At 40.7% G+C, this 9,046-nt stretch overlaps 1 protein-coding gene across 1 annotated transcript in view; it reads left to right on the forward strand.

The window, feature by feature from the left end:
* The first annotated feature begins 2,716 nt into the window (after positions 1–2,716).
* BLVRA (biliverdin reductase A) overlaps positions 2,717–9,046 on the forward strand; it is a 34,403-nt gene continuing 28,073 nt past the window's right edge. The window contains exon 1 of the mRNA XM_008633836.2: positions 2,717–2,861. The gene's annotated coding sequence lies outside the window, so the exon portion shown is untranslated. The remainder of the gene's footprint in view (positions 2,862–9,046) is intronic.

Below are 9,046 nucleotides of genomic sequence, written 5' to 3' on the forward strand. Positions count from 1 at the left end.
CGGCGGGCCCCGGCCTGGCCCGGCGGGGCCTGGAGGCTCGGAGCCACCCCCCACCTTCTAGCAGGCGACCTCCGACCAAAAGGGGAAGTCCCGCCTTTCTGTGCAGTTTAAATATGTAAATTGTGAGAAGCGTAATTGGTCTTAAAGACTGTCCATCAACTCAGGGTCAACCCAATACAGTGGGTTTTTCTTTTTTTTTCTTTTTTTTTTCTTTTTTTTTCTTTTGACAAGATTAGTGATGAAATTGAACAGGTCCCACATCCTGTAGATCATGTGGCTGTAGAAATAGGAGCATGGTTACTGAATCCAAGGGCTCTGAGTTACATCTGCCTCTAATCACTCCCATATGCATTCTTTCATATGTTCTGCTATGCATTACAGTTTCCTATCACGGCTAATTGATTCATTAATTTATGCTAAGCATACAGTCACATGCTAGTCATTAACTGTGCTGTATGTTGAACTCACGATGTATATGTTTAAATATTGTATCTCCTGGTCTGCCAATCCTCCTTTGTGTAATACCACACATTTGCTGAAGACCTTTGGACCTTAAACTTCCTTTTTATTACTTTTGTATATGATTTTTCAGTTACTTTCTGGAGCTCCTCCTTATTTCAGTTGTGTAACAATTGTAATTAAAGCTGCTGAGGTATAATTTGTGCTTTAGCCTATGGTAATACAATGTGTTTGAGAGGGGATGGAATGAGTTTTGAAACACCTTATAACTTATTTGAAACAACCAGCATAGTAATGTCATCACAAACCTTATGTGCAGTTGAAGCTATGTTAGCCCACGGAAGTTTTGCAATAGTTAAAACTTCATAACTGGCTCAGTAAATGTGACCCTGACAAACAAAATGTGGCTGGGAGGAGGCCAAGTGAGTTCCTGTAATCTTTCTGATGAGGAAGTTAACAGGTCAGGAGTGAGAAAATATGGAAAGAAGGGCATGTTAGTCTCAAAATCCCAACCTGCAGAATTTTAGAATAAAGAATTTAAGGAATCCAGAGATGCATTGAATTTTTAATTTCTTTGGGAAGATGGGCTTTTTCTGGTATGACTACTTTACACAGCACACTACAAGATTTACCAGAAACAGGTTGACTTGAGCACACTTGTGTGCAAAACAAAAAAAGGTTCTCCAGAGGTATTTTACTTTATGTTTGAGATGACAGGGTACAGAATTTTATCCTTTGTACCTGTAGTCCCAATGTAACACAGCTTTAGGTTCTACTGTATGAATGCCCACCATCAGCATGGTGTAGAAAGATCTATGGAATTCAGACCATCCTCACTGTTTATTGCAGGAACTACTGGCCTTCAGGGAAGTAGCTATACCCGCACAGGCTTTTATCTTCCAATCCCCTGAAAGTCCTGTTGCATGTAGATAAGAAACGGCAAGTAAAGAGGCTGAGAGTAAGATCTGGGTAATAGGTGTATTTCCTAGGAAAAGCTAGTGCTTAAGCATAGTATGTTGCCTGCCAGGAAGCAATCCCAGTTGAAAGGGAGGCAAATAGTCTTGAGTAAGAGCTTGTCTAACACCTGGCCTGGGCTGTCCTAATAGCTGCTCTCTGCATGCCTCCTGCTTGGGCAAAGCCAGGCACAGAGTGATTTCTTTACCACTTGGTGCTCTTGAAACTCCCAATTTCCTGAGCACAGATTCATCCAGCAACATAAACCCTATGGCTGCAGCTGGGTAGACAAAAGCACTGCTGATGTAGCAGTGTCTGCAAACCATTGCATGAGTGAGCTCTGGGAGTGCCTGGCTGGGGTTGTTGTTCCTCACGTGAGCTCCTTCCCTGGTGTGCAGTGTCAATTCACACACCGAGGAGAGGAATCTCTATTTCTTTATTCTAGTTTGTGCAAAGTAAGGAGCTAGGTGGTAACCCACAAAAGGCTAGCTCCCTATCTTCAAAACTTTACATTATTTATATGTTTTAGCAACAAAAGTATCAGTATTCATTGGCTACAAGTTGCATAGTTCTCTCATTAATTAGTATTATATCTTCTTTAGCTCAGCTTGGTCAGAGCATGGTGCTGATAAGACCAAGGTTGTAGGCTCAATCCCCATATGGGCCATTCATTTCAGAGTTGGACATCTAGATCCTTGTGGGTCCCTTCCAACTCAGAATATTCTGTGATTCTACTGGTTAAGTGATTCTCTTACTTATGTTAATACTCTGCATGCTCACTTTCTTCCTCCTCTTGAGTCAGTGGATTTCTAGACTCCGTGGGCTGTGAGTCAGTGTTTTCATTCTCCCCCTGCCAAAACCACCTTTCACCCAGTTGGGACTTTAGACTGATGAGTTGTCCCTGTTTATTCCTCCTTTTGGCCCTATCTTGGGCATTCTGCCAAACATCCTTGTGGTCTGTTAATTCAGCATTCCATTGTGACTGATTTCAACAGATATATAATCCCAAATTCCTTTTTTCTATTCTTTCTCAACAGCTACAGCTACTGAAGCCTATTAAGCAAATAAACGGGGTTTATTGATATGTAGCTTATCAATTCGGAAACCCTACATCAGAGTGACCCCTGCGCGAGCTCAACTGGGGGGGAGGTGGGGGTGTCTTTCCCAGGTTCCCGGGGAGCTGCCAGCCCCTTGCTGGCCACGTGCAGCTTTCTGGGTGTTACCGGAGCGAAAGCTCCCAGCCTCAGCGCCTGCTCCAGCTGCCTCTGGCTTCAGCCCGCCCCTGCAGTGCCTTATTGGATTCCTGGCCGAGGGGGTGTTGCCGCCGCGACAGCGATAGGGCGTGCGGGCGCTGATATGCCGGAGCTGCGGAGCGTTGTGTAAGAAGAAGCTGCGGGGAGCAGAGGAGAATTAAACAGGGCCACGTTTCTCCTCTGTGAGCTGAAGAGGTTAGTGGTTATTACTTAATCCCTGCTAACTGTAATTAGGATTTGGAAGCAGGGCTTTCGTTTTCCGTTCCTCGCCTCTCCAGGATTGCTGGCCACCGGCGTTTCCCCCTCGGTTGTGGAGGATTGGGGGAGTCCTGCAAGTCACGTTGTCCTAGCTGCTCCAGAAAAACCCTCCACACCAGAGGGGACGGGCCACCACTTGGGGAGGGGGGAACAGAGAGGAAGGAAAAAAAGGGGAAAGCCCTTTGTGTGAAATAATATCCAGGTTGCAGTGAAGCAGAGTACTAGTCTGTAAATGATGTGGAAGTAGCCAAGTAGCATCTTCGAGTGGCCTGGGCACTGTATGGTGAGAGGTCATGTAAAATGTTCCTAAAACTGGACTTCTTTTGAGAAGTGCTGTGAAAATCCTGTGAAAATCCATGTTTGCTGTAGTTACGTGATGCTCCCTTCTGAAACACCAGACCATTAAGTTACCTCAGTTTACCCATGTGTAAAGTGAGTGAGAATATTTTCCTTTTATAAAGGGATGTGGTGGGGCCATATTTCAGACAGCTTTTGGTGGGAGAAAGGTGATTCTTATGTTCTCAGATGTGGTACAGAATCCGTATATAAAACACATTAACTTTATTAATAATTGCTTTACGTTCTAGTCACAGCTGTCACTTACCTCTAGCTAAAAAAAAGAAAAAAGATGCATCAAGGCTTAATCTACACACAGTGAAAAGGCAAGCTCAGCCTTTATCTAACTCCTGGCATCCTTCTGAGCTTTTGTATTAGAGCTTGTTAAACCCCAAACAACGAGTGTTAATTAGGACAACAGTTTATTGAACTAATTTTGTGTGAAATAATGTTTATCCAATTCCTTGCATTGACTTGTCAAATTAATTTTTGTGGAATAAAGGTAGTCTTTCAGCTCTTGTATCTCTGGTTACAGATGTGAACGCAGAATTACATTGTGCCAAAAATCAATAACATAGTGTTTGAACATCTTTCTGTCATTTGTGTCAATAAATGAGAAAATTAAGACAAATCTGTTTCAATAACATAAATCCAACTTGAAGTTTAATCTTAGTAATATAAAGAGCAATGGGTTAATATTTTAATAATTTTCAGCATATATAAAAAAGCCTTAGTTAAAGTCCTACTAAAAACTGTCACAAACAGTGCATGCCACTTAGATAATAATTATTACTAATTAAATTAATAATTAAATATTATTAATATAACAATAATTAATAGTAAAATATTTTAAATTTTCTTACTATTGGATCAGGAAACTACCCTTATTCTGGAGTGCTGATGATTCTGGACTCCTCCTCCTGGGTTTGCATCCACATGGTCAAGAAACTTATTTTTTGGTACGAATCTCTGTTTCTTCAGAGAGTGAACTGAGTTACTGTTTGTGAGCAGCTCAAGTTTAAGTCAATGAAGTGTCATTTGTGTTACCCTTACAAGAATGGCAGTGCTTATTTTGTAGAGCTAAAAGGGAGACTCAACCTTTGTAGTTTTCAACTTCTTATTCTTAGTGTCCTCATTATTTTCCCAGTTGTGCTAACTGGATGTTTCAACACCCACTCCTCACCCCCCAACCCCAATGAGCCAAAAAGACCACCACATTTAGCTCTAAGGGACTTAATTTTAAATGTCAAAGGGCAGACTTGTGTTTTCTTTGTCAGGAAGAGTATCTGCTGTATCCACAGATTTGAAAACTAAGCTCAGCAGATGAGAACAGGATCACTTTGCTCTCTGCAGTAAAAATTAACTGGTCTTGTCAAAACAAGTGAAGATAAATGAATAAATTAACTGATCAGTTTTCAAATTAAAACAGGAGTCACTTTCCATCTTACACTGTGGTGTCAGGACTTCAGTAAGATGCAGGACTGGAATGCACGTTGGCATTTTTGCTTTTTAGTCATGCCTCTAAAGTCACCTCAGTTTCATCCATCTTATAGAGAGAATATTGCACTCTGTGTTGTGCAGATTTGTAGGAAGCTTCAGAGGGTGTTTCCCATTACCACTGCTGTGGTCCACTGAAGCTCTGTCTGCACTGCCATCCTTGGCAAGGTAAGCAGAGTCAGGCAACAGGAGATAAAACGAAACAAAGCTGGGAAGAAATTGAGAAACTAACAGAGCTTGGATGGATGTAGTAATGGGAGAATAATGCCCTGAGGAAGGAGTTCCTGTGTTTTACACAGCAGTACAGCAACACCAACATATGCAGGACTGTGGATAACTTTCACTTCTAATTTCCAGGCAACTGTAGATCTTTTTGAAACTTGCAGGTAGTGCTCAGTGTGGTAAAAGAACTTACATTATGCTCATAGTGCACCTTATTACGTGAGGCAATAAAAAGGTTTCTTCACTGAGTGGGGAAGCAATGGGGCTTAGGAAAGAAAAACAGTCTGAAAGCCAAGGCACTCTTGTAGTTTAATCCTGTAGTAAAAAGGAAAAAAAAAACCAAACCAAAATCAACAAAAACCCACTCTGGATGTATCCACACTCTGTTGTAACTTAGCAGAACAAAGGTTGCTGAGGAGCTGTCTCATGCCTCTCGAGCTGGCCTTGAACCATGGCAAATGTTCTCATGCCTGTAAAGCTAAAGTGTGGGACTTATATCTTAAAACTTTATTAAATAAGTGCAACTATAATAAAAATATAAATATAAATTTGGCTTGTTTCCTCTCTAAGCAAAAAAAGCTTTGGCTTCTTGTCTAACTGAAGTGTTCCTTAGACTAATGTTTTCAACTCAGAGATCTACTGTGCTAATTAGAAAGCATTGCAGAAAACATGCCTGACTGGGAAAGATAATGAAATGCATTTGCTAATCCTGTTCCTCCAGATGAGTCCAATCCACCACTTTAACAACATGAGTTGAACAATTAGCATAAAATAAGTTTCTTTTTTTTTTTTTTTCCATCTTCTCAGCATAGCATTATTAACCAATTAAGAGGAGCCTGTTTGGGGCAGCTAGTGTACCTGTCATAGTAACTAACCTAAATGCTAAATTAAAGGCTGCACAACACTGGCTATTAAAATTAGAAGTTCTCATGGCTCAAGTCATGTTACTGCATTTATTAGCTTTCCTTCTTAGTGACATGTGTAGGTACAAAGGCATCTTTATCATCTAGTCATTACCTCTGTTCTGTGAATGAGAGGAGAGAAAAGCTCCCAGAAAGAACATGGATTATTGAATAATCCCCAAATAACAGAGAGGAGGAAGGAGTACAGGATGTGACGGGTAAGCTGAGACCACAGTCACTTTAGTTAAAACGTCATGGATGTTTCTTTGCTATGCTAGAAGCGGTAAAGCTTTGTGACCCTTTTTGTTGCTAGGGAGAACAGCCCTTAGTCGGTATTTACTGTCTTTTGCAGGCTCTGACACAGATTAGCAACAGAGACTGGTTAGTCTGCTATTTGGTCATGAACACAGAGACCTTGGTGGCTTGCTCGTACTTGTCTTCAGAATAATTAGCTGATTTTTCTCAGACATAGCCCAGTTGTGTGCAGCTGGAAGTGGGATCAACATGTTGGAAGAGATCTCTCTATGCTTAGTGTTTAGTCTTGGTGACAGAAGATACAAATGCATCAAGGATTGGGGGGGCTTGTGGTTAGGTTGGGGGTTTTTTTTATTGTTGCCATTAAACGAGATTCATAAAATTTAGATGGAGATGGCAAATTAATTCTTGATTTGTGTCTTTCTCTAAAGCTTTGATTCTTTAGTGGCAAAAATCTGTGAAGAACTCAGATACTCAGATAATTGGAATGTGGATAAAGAGGAATTCTGTACTGTTGATAATTCACTTTTAAGTGATGAGGCTATAAACCAGAGTGGTACACTTCTGGCATTGGAGGTGATCATGGGCTTTGTCTACTTTCATTCTTGTTCAGTGTAAGACAGAGGTAGGCCTTTTTTTGGTAAGTATGACGTACTTGGACTTGCAGTCCTGGAGTGCAGTTTCTGTTAGAAGCAGTCTGGAGTTGTCTGAGATATCTTAGGTTCATCATCCAGAAGTCAGGATAACCAATCCCAGCAGTTGTTGAAAATCTTTGCCCTAGGAAATGTGTTTTTCATTTGGACTTTTGGTTTTTTGAAGTCTATTTTGCGTTTACTTACTTGCATAGTGAAGTGAAATAGCTATCCATACATTTAGCCCAATACTTACAAATTAAGATGTACTGCCTGTTCTTTTATGCCTGGCATCTTTAATGAGACCTTAAGACTGAGGGCTCTTGAATAAATATTTTCAAAATAAATAGGTCATTTGCCTGATTCTATTTACTGTTTAAAAAGAATAGCATTCTGCCATGTGTTTCCAACCCAGTTCTTCTTGGTCCTGATGACAGCCTGACCTAGTAATATTGACAGTATAGATACAATCAAGACACAGCAAAAGAACCATAAAAATAGCTGTATTATATGATAATATAAACAGGGCTTAAAGTGGCTGGTCCTTTGTTTTAGGGTGGATAAGAGCTTTCTTTCTTCTCTTGCCCTCCAAGCAGGGGATGTGGCCATTAATCCTCTGGCTGCTCTGAGCCCAGTTTTTCTGATAAGACTTCATCAGAAAGGATACTGCTTTCAAGGACACAGCCTTAATTCCCTGCTATCTTTGAAGAAGGCCGAATTTTGCACCCAGGAGATGTATGAGGCACCTTTTTTCCCTTTTTTTTTTTTTTTTTTTTTTTTTTTTTTTTTTTTTTTTTTGTGTTCATGTGCTCAGGCAGAGAGAGCACCTTTCAGAAACAACTGCTGGTCTGCTGCATGTTACCATCCCTCTCGCTTGGCCGGACCTTCCCACCATCAAATGGCATGTAATATCAGGAACAAAATGTTCCTCTCTTTAAAGTACAGGAGGGAAAGTCCTCATATCCTAGATGCTCTTAAGTTGTCAATTCCCAAGGAAGCATGAAGGTGCGGATAACCCCAGAGTTCAAGTTTCTTTTTGTTAAATGACTGCTAAATGAGACGTTGACATTTCATCTTTTGCCCATGTGATGTCAGACTGACAGGTGGCCTTTTTCATCAAGAGAATCATTATGAGCAGGAAGAACTGATGCAGTTGCCAAGTCATTCTCCATCATATTTGAAAAGTCATGGCAATCAGGTGAAGGCCCCAGTGGCTGGAAAAAGGGAAACATCACACCCGTAGCAGGGGGTTTGGACTAGATGATCTTGAAAGTTCCTTTCAACCCCAAGCATTCTGTTGTTCTAACAAAAAGAAGTGCAAAGTACATTCCTTTACTGCACGCTCATGATTATTATTTTTAATATCCAGCTCCTACATTATCTTGGTTTTGCTTATATGCCTCTCTGGAATGAACTTTCCTATTCCAGACTGCAGAACTAAAATTCATCAGGAGGAAAAGCCATCCAGCCTTACAACAAGTGTAGTCAAATGGCTTGTGATCTCTAAGTCTGACTCAAGCTGTTGTTTGGCCACAGTTACAGTCTTTGTTTGATCTTAAACAAAACTGGTGGATCTGAGTGGACTCCAAGGATGGATTATTGCAGACAGTTGTCATTTACATTTTCTGAGCTGCTGAGGCTCCACTTCTGCCTTTATGTACACAAGTCTGACCATGTGAGGGAAGAACAGAGCTTTAGCGTCTAATGTCAAAGGTGGGCATCTATAAAACAGTGACAATTTACAGATGCCTACCTGTAGTGTTTGTGATTATCGTAGTGTAAGGTGCCTTGTGTTTTCCATTTCTAATGATAAATAAATTTTGTATTTAGAACTGATTTTGTGGAGGGGCCACCATCATGCCTGAGGTGTGGATGGCTTAAACAATAAATATTAAACTTACACAGTCAACTTCTTTCCCAGAACCTCAAAATCCTTTCTTGAGTTTAGTTAGCAGAAGGTAAGGAGAGAAGAAGGGATTTAGACAGACATTTTTAAAAGGAGCAAGGCTGAATAAAGTAATGAACAGGGTTGCTGTTACATTTTAAAATTGCATTTATGTTACTATTGGTGGCACAGGATGGTGGTAGTTCAGTAAAGCCACTCTCTTCTTTTTAGAACTCAGTGACCTCTTTGGCTGTTTAAAGGAATGGTGCAGTTAAGGACATGAACTTGAGGTGGGGACAAAGCTCTTCTCTTACAAGAGTAACTGTTAAATCAGTTCACTAAAATACTGCAGAAAAAATGATGTGTGTAAAACCTAGTAAAACCAGGGAAAGA

The sequence above is a fragment of the Corvus brachyrhynchos genome, unplaced genomic scaffold, assembly GCF_000691975.1.
Source record: "Corvus brachyrhynchos isolate BGI_N302 unplaced genomic scaffold, ASM69197v1 scaffold94, whole genome shotgun sequence".
In the NCBI taxonomy this organism is placed as follows: domain Eukaryota; kingdom Metazoa; phylum Chordata; class Aves; order Passeriformes; family Corvidae; genus Corvus; species Corvus brachyrhynchos.